The sequence below is a fragment of the Meleagris gallopavo genome, chromosome 2 (assembly GCF_905368555.1).
Source record: "Meleagris gallopavo chromosome 2, MGAL_WU_HG_1.1, whole genome shotgun sequence".
Lineage (NCBI taxonomy): Eukaryota > Metazoa > Chordata > Aves > Galliformes > Phasianidae > Meleagris > Meleagris gallopavo.
The window spans coordinates 106,582,541-106,596,028 of NC_139405.1; the positions used below are offsets into that span (position 1 = coordinate 106,582,541).

Consider the following 13,488-nt stretch of genomic DNA (forward strand, 5'->3'; position numbering starts at 1 on the left):
TTTCTGATGGTCTGCCTGCATTCGGGGAGTGTTTTGACAAACTTACAGCTGGGGAACCTGGACCTACCTGGGGCAATTCTTGCATGGAAGTGTAACAGGGGGCAGGTACACATCAGAGGTCAATGTTAATAATATTGCTATTAGACGTCTTTACTAAATTACTCAGTAATAGGATGGGGTGAAACCTGAGTCCACAAATGACACCAGTGGGGTCAAACACCATTCAGAGTGACCTGGAGTTCAGCAAAAGAAAATGTAACATCGTTCAGCTGGGATGGGATATTCCCATGCAGCACTGCAGTAAGGCCTTTATGGAGGGAGCAAGTAGGAGCCCTGAGATGATTAAAAGGGTCGAGCCAGGCAGGAGTCGAACCTGCAATCTCCTGATCCGTAGTCAGGCGCGTTATCCATTGCGCCACTGGCCCTGGCCCCCTGCTAGCCCTGGGGGCTTCCATCACTGCATAGCATTGGGTGGGATGTAGGTAAGGAAGACTGATGATTACAGTTGTGCTTGTCCAGACCACATTGTCAGGAAACAAGGATATTTTTTTTTTCTGTCTATGCAAGCATCTGGGCCGCTGCTGGATCACGGGGATATGTTCACATCTAGCATGATCCCATGACCACTGGAAACTGAAGTTTTGTTTTCATTTCCCTCCATTCTGTTGGCTGAAGGTACAGTGTTCAAGTTGAGGGCAAGGTCAAACCTCTCTATTAGTGGTCAAGGTGTGGTCATTTGTCGTGGTGATCTGGGCTCCAGCTCTGCTCCCATTGGGGTGCCCAGCTGTGTGACAAGCGCAGGCCATTGTCCTTTGTGCTACTGGCTACTGTCCTTTGTGCTACCCCTCACCAGCCTGGTGCCCCCCAGTGGGCTTCTTGTATCCTTCATTCTGTAGAGCATCCTCTGTGCCCATCACACAGACCTTCAGCAACATCCAAGGGGTGAGGAACACCAACCAGACTTATGACTTATGACCACTGACCACAGCCCACCATCCAGCCACTTTGCCAGCTGCCTTGTGATTGAGCTGTATTGATTGTTCTGGGAGATCCTGTGGAGGTCAGCTGAAAGCCATGGTAAATGATGGTCCTTGATCTCCTCTTGACTGCCAAGGAAGTAATCTCTCAAAGAAACCAGTGCAGCCATCCTCATGCCCTTCCTGCATGTGGACATGGCTCTGGGGAGCATTTTGCATGAACTGCCCCAGGTAGGTCCAGGTTCCCCAGCTGTAGGTGTGTAAGGGTTTGTCAAAACACCCTCAAATGCAGGCAGACCGTCAGAAAAGCAGAGGCAGGAGAGAGAATGTGTAGTATTGCCCCACATTTGACCCCGATGTGATTTGAACACATAACCTTCTGATCTGGAGTCAGACGCGCTGCCCTTGCGCCACGAGGTCAGGGTGGTGGGCTGCACGTGCCTGGTATGGCCTGTGGTCATGGTGGTGCACATATCCAATCCAAGGCGTTCACCCCCGTGGTGTGCAATCCTGCCTGAATTAGGGCCATGGGAGATGGAGGGGACAGAGGCACCACTTGGAGTGAAGGGGCCAAGTCACTGTAGCATGGTGCTCAAACAGAATGGTGGAAGCACAGGGCAGGATGGAGCTGAGATGCAAATGGATCTGGATGGGCCCCAGGATGAAAAGAGCATCCTTCATCCCTGACCTCGTGGCGCAATGGTAGCGCGTCTGACTCCAGATCAGAAGGCTGTGTGTTCAAATCACACCGGGGTCAGCACGTCCCCCTCTCTGGGGTGGTGTGATGGGTTGGCTGGCCCAAGGGGCAGCTCTTTTGCCCTCCTGCTTCAGATCCCACAGCTTCACCAAATGGCAGCAAATGTACCCTGGCAGAGAGGTCTTGTCTTCTGGGCCAGTTTTGGAAAGTATTAGGATACCTTTCATCTTCCCTCATTCCATATTTGGAAGGGAAGCAATGGTCATCTCAGTCTGGTGTCATGTCTGGGCACTTTTTCTCCCGTCCCTGATACCCACAAGGGCATGTGTAGCTGATTCCAGATAAGGACATTTACAAAAAGTCCATCTTACAGTCTCCTGATCCTTAGCAAGGCATGTTATCCACCACAGCACTGGTGCTCTCTGGCCTGGCACCCAATGGCAATCTGTCCTGTTGTTGTAATTTGTACTTTCTCCTCATCTTTTCACTGTGCGCTTTAAGAAAAGTCTCAGTCCACTTATATACTTTCCTATTAGGTAGAAATGTTTGCATTAAGATCAGTTTATCTTCTTTCTGCCAAACAAAACCGACTGTCTCTGCTTCTCCTTGTCTGTCAAGTGCCCCAGTTCCTTGCCACTGGGCTCTCACTGGATTTGCTCCTTTATACTAGTGTCTTTCTGTTGATTCTGGAGAAATGTTCAGCTGTGAGGAACTGGAAGCCAGCTATAAGGACTAGTCATCAGGATGTTTAAGACTCTACTTGCTCTCTTTCTGGTGCCCCATGCATTTCTTGATGAGATGGGCAGAGCGAATGGAGAGCTAGAAAAAAAAAAGAGGCCTGAAGCTGTGAGAAGACAGTCATAGTTATAATTCATTTAAAGCAGTGGAAATCTTTTAAAGGTTCTTTAAAGGTGAACTTTTAAAGACAAACACAGGGAACATAATAAAAAGAGACAAAGGAGCACTGACCGTGGCAGCAAAAGGGTAGAGAGGAATTGAAAATAGTAACTTCTCCAACTGTTCTCACACCAGGGTTGCAATCTCTCATTGCAGGCAGAGGCTGCTATGCCTGTGCTAGGGCCAGACATTGAACAGAAAGCAAAGCCCCACAGTTCTGCATCCAATAGAGGAAAGAGAACATTCACCCAACGCTCCTTTATAATCACACAAGCGAAGGGCTCACCTAACGTGGCAGTCTTGAGTTCTGGATGTTAGTTGAACAGAACATGGTACTGGGTTAATGTCTTCAAAAGGTTGTGTAGCCACCAAAATGCCCTTTAGTCAGTGAGGATGATCAGATAATGGAATCTGGCAGATGGAGTGTCTCAAAAAGGCATTATGAATTAACTCTGGAAGGCAGCAAAGCACCACACAGCCACTCGCTCACTTCTCTACCACCCCTAAAGGGATGGAGGGATAGAAAAGGAGTAAAAGGAAGTGAATCGAGGAAAAAAAAATTGTAAGTGAAAGAGAAATAGAAGAAGAGAGACACCATGGAACGAAACAAGGATTTTAAAGGCAATCACTCAGCACCACCCACAAACAGGGTGATGCCCAGCTAACTCCCGGGCAAAAGATGCTGAACCCCTAAGCCCTATCTCTTTCCATTTTTTTTGCTGAGCATGACATTATATGTTAAGGAATATCCCTTTGGTTATTTCAGGTCGTCTGCCTGGTTGTGTCCCTTCCCAACCTGTTGTGGGCCCTCCCAGCCCATTCTTGGAGGGGGCAGATTGAGAAACAGAGAAGGTTTTGATGCTGTTCAAACACTGCTCTGTGTCCCGAGGGTGGAGACAGAAGGGAAAACAGACAAACCTTAGACCAGGCCACAGCTGGGCAGTTATTAACTTCATGCCAAAAACCTGGAGTGTGCACCTTCCTATGGCTCACATTCTCACATTTCTGATGGAGCCCAGGCCTAACAACCCCTCCTCACTGTCCCAAAAGCTATCGTTGACTCAGCAGTGAGTTGCACGAGCAGGTTCCTTTGGTGGCCATCCTCCAGATGTCGCTACCTTATCGTGTTATGTCCCCAGCTCTTCCAAGAGGAAAACAGCAAGGGAAACGTGGAAAGGCAGATGAGATGGCACTGAACTGTGCGTGGTCCGAATGCAGACGTGCCATTAGGAAAGCCAAACATTGCACCAGCTGGCTGCGTTCACTGGGATGAATTTTTAAGATTTTTTGATGCCTTTTTTTAAGAAACAAAAGCAAACATAAAAGTGATCTGAGCCACAATTTAGGCAAGAGCTGTTTGGTGCTGTGTGTTAATCAAGGGAACAGTTTACCAGGTAGTAGAACTTTGTATCTCCCATGCAAGGGAAGGAGTTATAGGTTGCTTGGTGACAAAATTGCTTCACAGTATGAAGGCTCTTTGATTTTTTTCAAGCTACAACTTTCCACTTTGCATAAATGAGGAAATCTTTGAGGCCATTTCATATGGGAAAGTGTGAGGCAGAAAAGCATACCACTGTTCTATAAAGTTGTAAGATCTTGTAACAAATGCCATTTCAGATAAGTATTTCCCATTCAAGACTCAGAAAATCATGATCAGTCCTGCTGTCCTACTATAAAAAGCCATTTATCTGAACACTGATACACAACTGGCTTGACCAGAGGTGTACTTGTACTTGAAGCCAGTGAATAAAAGTCCAACTTTTCAGGTTTGGGAGCCCTTTTGCCAGCGTTAGGCTGGGCTCAGTTCTGGATATCGTGTCTCTGGTGTAAATGATATCACAGAATTTTGAAATACATCAGGTAACAAGGCCTTTTTCTGCCTGTACGAGCATCTGGGTTACTCTTCAAGCTCACTTCAAGCATGATCGCATGACTGCCCTGGAAATGGAAGTTTGGTTTTCATTTCCCTCCATTCTGTCGCACAGTGTTCAAGTTGAGGGCAAGGTCAGACCTCCCTGTCAGTGGTCAAGGTGTGATCATTTTTGTACTCTGGGATGTTTTTATGGATAAAGATCCTCCTGTTTGTGAAGGGATGGTAACTCAGAAGGAACAATGTCAGTAATAAGATCTACAGCCTCTTTCCTCAGAGTCCGAACAGTGTTATTGATGGAGAGGGATGGAGGAGTCTATTGGGATCCCAGTGTATATTCTGCTGAAAGAAAGTGGATGGTATTTATCCTTCTCTGCAGTCTGGAGGCAAAAGGACTTCCAGATATCTTTCTAGAAGATACCTATCCAGATATCTTCACTGATATCTTTAAAATCTGACCATAAACCAGATGTGATACGAGACGGATTATCAAGGAATCCAGAATAGAGAAGTATTTCTTTGGAACGATTTCAGGACACAATAACAATAAATAGGACTAAAAGCAATTTCTTCTATGTCTTCATTGCAGTTCTCAAGCCTGAAAATACACACATACACACACAGTTGCATCTTTCTCTTAGCATTTTTTTTAAGAGTCGAGACAGTCTCACTTCTTCATTCCATTGATCTCAACAAACAAATGTTCACATCTTTTGTGACACCAGACTTACGAACTGCATTCAGAATGATTTTTAATTCCTCTTAGCAATTTTTCGTGTCTTTATCAAGGTGCACACCCGGAATATGCTTGTGAGTGAAAGTCTTCTTGGAAACTGGAGGAATGTCAGCATAAATTCCAAGAAGATCTAGATGAAGTCCAAAAACCCCCTCAGTGGGCAGACCCCAGTGTTGGCAGTAAGATGCGACCAAGAGTAAATTTTTGAAATGAATAAATGTCCAGATGGAAGGGTACAAGTCACAGGACATTCCTTTGCAGGTAACTGTTCTTCTAATGGTATTCCATGATCTATCACAGTTGGTTGAGTTTTCAAAGCCTCAGAAGTTTCTCAGAAGCTTCTTATCCCTTATGCTTGCAGTAAAGGAGGCATGATGTGAATTTCTGCCTAGAATGCAAGTGGCAGGACTGAACAGGAGCGCGTGGCTCCGGCACCATGCCTCTTCTCACAAGGCTAAGAGTGTGATCATACCAAGCAGTCCTTACAGCATACTAGAAGGTCAGATAACGTGTTTATGACTGTCTCATACCAAGTAAGTGTGTGGGAAGCAGCAATCAGTTACACAATTACCCAACAAGGCAAGTTCAACAACCGCTGCATCATGTGTAATGCCCTAAGAAGATTCAGCAGATTCCTGACTGCACCCCCCTCCTCTGTCTGCTTCTCTCTGTGTCTCTATTTGCCTTCCAGGTGCTGACCCCTCACGAAGGAAAGCTGGCTTTTCACCCTGATGTTACCAGTACACTTCTTTTGGATGCCCAATCTCATGGCCGTGTTGTTCTCAGCACAAAAGCTTTATGCCACAGAATGATCAAATAATTATTTGAGTTGGAAGGAACCCTTCAAGGCCATCTGTCCCACTGCCTGCACTGAGCAGGGACACCCACAGCTCCGTCAGTGCTCAGAGCCCATCCAGCCTGACCTTGGCTGTCTGCAGGGATGGGGCACCATTGCCTCTCTGTCAACCTGTGCCAGTGCCTCACCACCCTTATCATAGGAATAGAAGGAAGATGAGCAACTGTTTCTCAGTTTTCTGTGCTTGAAGATTCATGTAAATTTTCTCTTTTTTCCTTTTTTCTTATTTTGATATGACTATTTACCTTGTACTTTGTCACCTGTGTAAGAAGGAGAGCTGTCTGACAAATGCCAGTTTCCTCCCCTTTTTCCTTTCTTCATTCCTCAGAAAGAAAATTTGGCTGCTGCAGCTTTGTTCCACCATGCTGTAAAATTCTGCTGGAAAGATGGTGTTGAAATCTTAACGAGTGAAGGTAAAGGATCCAAAAGGTTCTCAGGATGGCCGACCAGTGTTTGCAAGCAGGACAGATGAGGGGAGAGCAAAGAGGGAGGGCCTTCTCCTGTGAGAAGATGCATGAAGAATCTCTCTAACACAGAATCACATCCATGATGGCAAGTCAGACAGCGTGGGGCACAGAGTTACAGGATCACGATGTTGTGTTCTCAGCTTGTATCTTTAACGAGGGCAAAATTTTGGTCCAAATCAATTAACAATGCCCCCAAACTACCCTTAGACACAGCTGGGGATTGGCACAGACCAATTCTCAATACACAGTTTTCATACAGTCACACCATTCTGCAAACTGAAAACAGAATGGACATGGCCAGTTAAGCCAGCTGCCCTAGGAATGGTCCTTGCCATGTTCAGTTGCACGGTCAACACAACTTTAGAAACCTGTATCCAACCCACTGTTGCACTGTCTCCACTGTCACCCTATGACTGGCTCCATCAGTAAGGCCTGCCAAAATAACATCAGGCTTACCAAAATGTCTCTGTTCATCTTGTATGAGAACGACAATATATCTGTGCAGAGATAGGAAAGGAGTAATAGCTGTAAAATAGCTGTAAACTAAAAGAGGGTGGATTTACGTTGGACATAAGGAGAAAATCCATCACAATGAGGGCAACGAGACACTGGCACTGCCTCCCAGAGAGCTGTGGGTGCCCCATTGCTGGCAGTGCCCGAGGCCATGGATGGGGCTGTGGGAGGTGTCCCTGCCCACAGCAGGGGTTGGGGCTGGGGCTCTTTAAGGTCGATCCAACCCAAACTGTTCTAGGATTCTCTCATTCTGTGCATCCTTCTGCTCCAGCCCAATGAAGAAGTTAGGCATAAAACAAAATCTAGATCATAAGGCAATGGGGACATGTTGGCAATCAACTCCAGGTGATCCAGATAGGCAGCTGAGAATTCTGCCTTGTAGGTAATGCCTGAAGAGAGGTGATCCATGGGACTTGCCTGTGGAGAGCTAATAATTCTTTTGCTGTGAGAAGGAGGCAGGTATTTTTTTTTTCCTCTGTATTTCCATAGTTCTTTACCAAGGCCAAATATTTACACATGCTCTTTGTACCAACGCCCACAAAGCTATACACAATGCACCTCTGAAGTACCGGAGGTGAGGGTGAAGGGCAGCTGAAACCATTCTTTACACCCCCAGCAGAGACGTGGGCGTGCAAATTGCACAAGGGACCCCTGAGAAATGCAGCCCTGCCTGCTGCAAGCAAATCGTGGCCTTTCCAAAGGTCATTGCCAGCTGGAGTCTAGGCTCATTACCCAGCAGGAATGCTGTCTGAGGCGGGGGTTGAGAGGTGCTGCTGTTATAGGCTTGGTTTCTCAGCAAAGTCATGCACAGGGGAGCAGGAGCTATTAGCAGCGGGTGACTCTGCAGGGACCTTTATGCTGAAGGCTAGAAGTGACCCTCTTAGGTGTCATGATGACAGGGATGAGTGCCTTCAAATGGCCTTGAGTGTTTGGTCAACTTCAGCAGACGAAAATCAAGGAGGTATTAAAGTGGATAGAGAGAGTAGATATCAAGGAGATTTTTAGGGTCCTGTCTCTGACCCCTAAGAAACATCATAGTCCTATATTGAGGCCCTTTGAACGCACAAATGAAAAGTTCCAGCAAGAAGATGACCTTAAATTAGCTGCAGACACAGAGAGCCCTGAGCACCTGACTGAGCTGTAGATATCCCTACTCATTGCAAGGGAGCTGGGCTAGATGGCCTTTAAAAGTCCCTTCCAACTCAAAGTATTCCATTCCATTCCATTCCATTCCATTCCATTCCATTCCATTCCATTCCACTCCGTTCCACTCCGTTCCATTCCATTCCATTCCATTCCATTCCATTCTATTCTATTCTATTCTATTCTATTCTGTTCTGTTCTGTTCTGTTCTGTTCTAAATCTCAGTCAGCACTGTTGGTCTCTGGACCACAGCCATCACCACATGTTTATCTCTACACTTTAAGGACACTTAGAGGCGTAACACAACCAGTAGCAGTGGTAAAAGCCCTCTCAGCTTTGCCTGGCCTCCAGTTTTGTACAAAAATACCTTGTCTCAAGATAGTAACTAAGAAGCAAACACTGTGGTGATGAAGCCACAAGGGCAGAGATCCTGATCTCCAGGCAGGTGCTGCTCCTTCCCTTCCTTTCCCCAGCAGATGTACCCCATAGTGTGTTAGAAAGCACCCAGCTCCTGCACACATTTCATAAGGCACTGGTTTGTTCACTGGAAATTGATTATCTTCTTGATTACATCATGGGTTACACAACCAGGTTTTGCCTGTGACATTGACCTCAGGAGATGTAATCTGCTCTCCAGAGGACTAGATATGAAATAACCATCTCCTTACTCAAAGGGTGTCCTACATGTAGCCTGTTTTCATTGCTCCTTGAAGTACTGTACTTCAGAGCATCTTTTCTAATTCCATGGGCATCCTGCATTTTTCAGGTCAGCAATAATCTTGCTGTTAGTATTATTCCTCACGGTTTGCCATCTGCCCGACTGGGAAGCAGAGACAGTTGATTTCCAGCACAGATTTTAGAAGCCATGAATGCCTGCAATATGATTAGTTGCACATACAGGCTGGAAAATTGCATTTCTATACTAGTAAGCAGTGCCTTTCTGTAGGTCCTGACATCTGATAGTGAGTGCAACCATACCCATATTATGCAACCATCTCTGCTTCCTGAACAAGGTTACCACACCAGACTGCCTGCTGGAATACTTTCTAGCTTGGACTTAGCATTGAAATTGCCCAGGCATTTTTGGGAGAGTGCTAGCAGGGTCAAAATTGCCAGGGCCATTCCAAAAATTTAGTATGGATGATCAAATTCCAGTGCTCCTGTCCTGACACTCTTTAATCTGTTAGAGCAGACAGAGAGAGGTTGGCTGAATCACTGTCCAGACTTCATTGGCTGTATCAGCTACACCTCAGCAAGTAATAATGAGATTTTGGACACGGCAGACACAGCAGACTTGTCTGTTATCTAAGCCAACCATCATATGAATGTAGGTGAAGGTCAATGCCACACTGACCTCTCTGATGTATGTGACCCCATAGAATCACAGAATCATTTGTGTTGGAAGGGACCTTTAAAGATAATCTAGTCCAACTCCCTGCAATGATTAGGGACACCTCCAATGTGCTATTTGTGCTATTTCCTACAATAGCACCTGCACAGAAGACTCAACATCTCCAGGAGATGCAGCACTCCAGAAACGGTGATATGTGAGAGATCAGGAAATTCATCAGACAAGTGAAGGCTGTGGAGAGGCCTCATTGTGGCCTTCCAATGCTTAAAGGGATGTTATAAAAAAAGAGAGAAATCAACTTTTCACATGGACTGGTAGGACAAGTTGAAATGGCTTCAAACTATGAGAAAGAAGATTTAGATTGGGGTCAGAGGGAAAGTTTTCATTGAGATGGCGGTGATGCCCTGGCACTGCTGCCCAGAGCTGTGGGTGCCCCATCCCTGGAGGTGCCCAAGACCACGGATGGGCTCTGGGCATCCTGACCTGGTGGAGGGGAATCAACCTGTGGCAGGGGTTGGGACTGGGTGAGCTTTATTGTCCCTTCCAACCCAAGTCATCCTATGATTCTAGGATAAGGCTGGAGAGGAATTTGCCTTCTCTCCATAACAATCAGCAGCTCCTGCCTCACACTCTTCCTCACGAACACTGATTGTCATTCCTTCTAACTCCATCTCTAGAGGGGAATCTTCATCTTGCACAGGGTTTAGGGGGACGTTACATTGGCTGTGTAGTTTTTTAGCACCCGTGTGCACAGGTTTATTTAACTGACTCACCGTACGGATTGCAACATGATGACAAATGCAATGGAGATAAAAGCAACCAAGGGTAGCCAAGCTGCCAATAGGTAATAATTGACCAGGTTGCCAGACTCCAGCAATATGGTGTCCTTGAACTCGGTGCATACAGTGGCTTTTCAATCTCCTTTTCTGCCTGCATCAGGCTTGTGTGCCTTTTTGAGGATGCTAGGAATGTGCTCATCCATTGGCATTCTCTCATTTAGAAAAACCTATATGTTTTTGTTAAAATTACCCTACATGTACTTGGTTATAAGAGGAATGTAAGATTTCAATCCATGCTCTTTCATCTGATTTGCTAAATCTTGGAAGCATAAGGCAACTGAAGAACAAAGTATTGTCAGATTTTATTCTCTTGCCTTGCTTTTGACCAATGAAAGACGAAGCACCACAAATATAAATCACTCTGTATGTATTGCAAGGATTTGTGCCATAATTAAGAATGTAAGGAGACTACTGAAGTATTTGTAGGCATAAACATGGTGTTACTGATATGTAAGTATATGCTCTTCTAAATAATCATGTGCCTATGTAGCTTTAAATGCATGTTCCTAGTTAAAAGGGCAAAATCAAGATTTACTGTGCCCAAATACATGTACACCTATATCAATAAACACTCCTCAAAGCATAACAGTTCTCAGACCCTACAAACAGCTCATCCCCAAATTTTACCAGTCGTTAGCTTTTAAGCTGTGCTTGAGAGAACTCTTAGAAAACATTGACACAAAAGCAAACAACAGCGCATATGGCGCCTGTTATGAAGTAGATTTAGCAGGAGATAGTTGGCCAATCAAGAAAGGAAGAAAAGAGGGAGATATCCACACAGTCCCCTTCATTCACTACCAATACGTTCAAGGAACTTCCAAGGAACATTTAGATGTTGTGTTGAGGGACGTGGTTTAGTGAGAACTATTGGTGATAGGTGGATGGTTGGACTGGATCATCTTGTAGGTCTTTTCAAACCTTGGTGATTCTGTGATTCTATGAATATTTTCAAGGGATTCTTTCTGTCGTATCCACACTGCAGCATCCCTAAATAAGATTTTCAATGAAACCCCTTAAAACCTATTTGCTGAGCTCCATTCTCTTGAGGTAGGCACCTAGAGCTCCTGGAGCTCCCAGAACATGTCTGGAAGTGAACATTCAGCAGAGGCTCCTTCCTGGCCCTGGCAGCCAAGGGAGCAGCTCCATGCACACACCAGTGTGTTCCAGCCAAAGGTCAATGCAATGCCAATGGTTCTGCTCTCAGAGCATTCTATACATATTTGGCCTGGTTTGAAGCAACCAGCTTGCACCTGTCTTTGTTTTTGTTAGCAGTCAAAGTCATGGAATTTTCCTATTGCTCTGAATGACATTTTAAGGCTGTACAAATGCTAGCAGGGCTTAAAACATTGCTTGCTCTACTGGAGTGCTGCTCTCCCCCTCTGAGAATTAAGTGTTTGTGTCAAGATCTGTGAATGCTATGGAAATTTGCACCACTGATGTATTATCTGTTTGATAGTCGATATAGGTTAATTTTGCATGTGGGGATCAGCACAGCCCTAAAAGTGAGCAGAGCTTGTTTAAATAGTGATTGGATAGATAGTGAGAGGGAATGGCCTCAAGTTGCACCAGGGAAGATTCAGCTTGGACACCAGGTAATACTGCTTTTCCAAAAGAGTGGTCAGGCAGTGGAATGGGCTGCCCAGGAAGGTGGTGGAGTCACCGACCCTGGAGGTGTGCAAGGAACGTTTGGATTTTGTGTTGAGGGACATGGTTTAGTGAGAACTATTGGTGATGGGTGGATGGTTGGACTGGATGATCTTGTAGGTCTTTTCCAACCTTGGTGATTCTACTGTTCTATGATTCTATAAATGCTGCTTGTGGTAGCAGAGGGTCCTCACCAGTGGATAATTTCCAAGGCAGTGGGATGAAAAAGAACATTCTGAAGTGCAGAGCAGTCCCTGGTGATTAGATTTGATGGATGAAAGATTAAAAACAGTGTTTACCTTATCGTTATTCACTACATTAGCAGGTAACTCACCTGGCTGCTACCTTCTTACTGCCTAAACTTGCTAGTTAGCATGTAGATTAAACATAAGCATCAGTCATGTTTTCATCTTGCTAAGAACTCTTAGAACAAAAATAGCATCAACTCTCACTGAAATCTAATAAATGAAGTAACAAGGAAGCAAACCACTGAACCGGAATGCCAGAAGCAGGAACTGAGCAAACATCTGTGCTTTGAGCTGCGTCAAGGGAGGGTCAGGTGGGGATGAGGGAAAGGTTCTGCCCCAGAGGATGGTGGGCATGGAGCAGCTCCCAGGGCAGTGAGCACAGCCCCGAGCTGCTGGAGCTCAGGGAGCACCGGGATACCACTCTCAGATGTAGGGTCAGGGTTTGGGGGGAGCTGTGTGAGGACAGGGGTTGTGTTCAGTGATCCCCGTGGGTTTCTTCCAACTTGGAGCATTCTGTGATTCTCAACATTTCAGGGGTGAGTGGCAAGCCTGCATGTCACACACAGTAAAGTCATCTTTGCCAGGACTATTGTTAGCTGCTGAAAGGACCTCCAATCTTAGTGATTCTGTGATTCTATGATCCCTCCCTTATTATCCATAAATCTCTTACGGGTTCATACCATTCTCCAAACCTTTTGGGGCAATAGGAGGGGAAATAAAAGGAGATATCAAAAGGCTGGTAAAAATGCAAAGCGCTCAAGGTGGGTTATGAGTGAGAATTACAGGAGAGAGAGACCTTTGTGTCAGCCCTCTGCACTGGGTGAGGTTAGTCTGGAACTTGTGTAAAAAGTGGCAAAGCAAAAATGCATCAAGACTGAAATGTTTCCCATTGCTTTCCCTCAGTAAGAGGGATGGGGAGACAAATGCTGTAGGAATTGTCAGCAAGCAATAGGTCCAGGGCCAATGCTGGGACTGGGCTCCAGCAGCTGACCACCAAGCCCTCTGCATGTTCCATGCCTGTGCCCACATTGGAAACAAATCTGCAAAAGCCAGAGGTTTGGGGTTTGGCTTATTTGTATATGTATAATGGCCCCATTATACAACTGGCCATCACGGTCAATGGAAATTCACTGTTGCAGATTGCAACATTTTCACCAGATCTTTCACTGCAACTTGTGATATGGGGGATAACGAATTGCTTGACAAAAGGTTGGGTGCAGTTACTTATTGACAGAGCACTCAGCCGTCAA

General features: G+C 45.6%; 3 non-coding genes across 3 annotated transcripts; 1 reads left to right on the plus strand and 2 right to left on the minus strand.

Annotated features, from left to right (window-relative positions):
* Positions 1 to 352: 352 nt before the first annotated feature.
* On the minus strand, positions 353 to 425 carry TRNAR-ACG (transfer RNA arginine (anticodon ACG)). Its single transcript has one exon. It is a non-coding gene; the product is annotated as a tRNA-Arg (tRNA).
* A 900-nt stretch (positions 426 to 1,325) lies between these two features.
* Positions 1,326 to 1,397, minus strand: TRNAW-CCA (transfer RNA tryptophan (anticodon CCA)). Its single transcript has one exon. It is a non-coding gene; the product is annotated as a tRNA-Trp (tRNA).
* A 265-nt stretch (positions 1,398 to 1,662) lies between these two features.
* On the plus strand, positions 1,663 to 1,734 carry TRNAW-CCA (transfer RNA tryptophan (anticodon CCA)). Its single transcript has one exon. It is a non-coding gene; the product is annotated as a tRNA-Trp (tRNA).
* Positions 1,735 to 13,488: the final 11,754 nt, after the last annotated feature.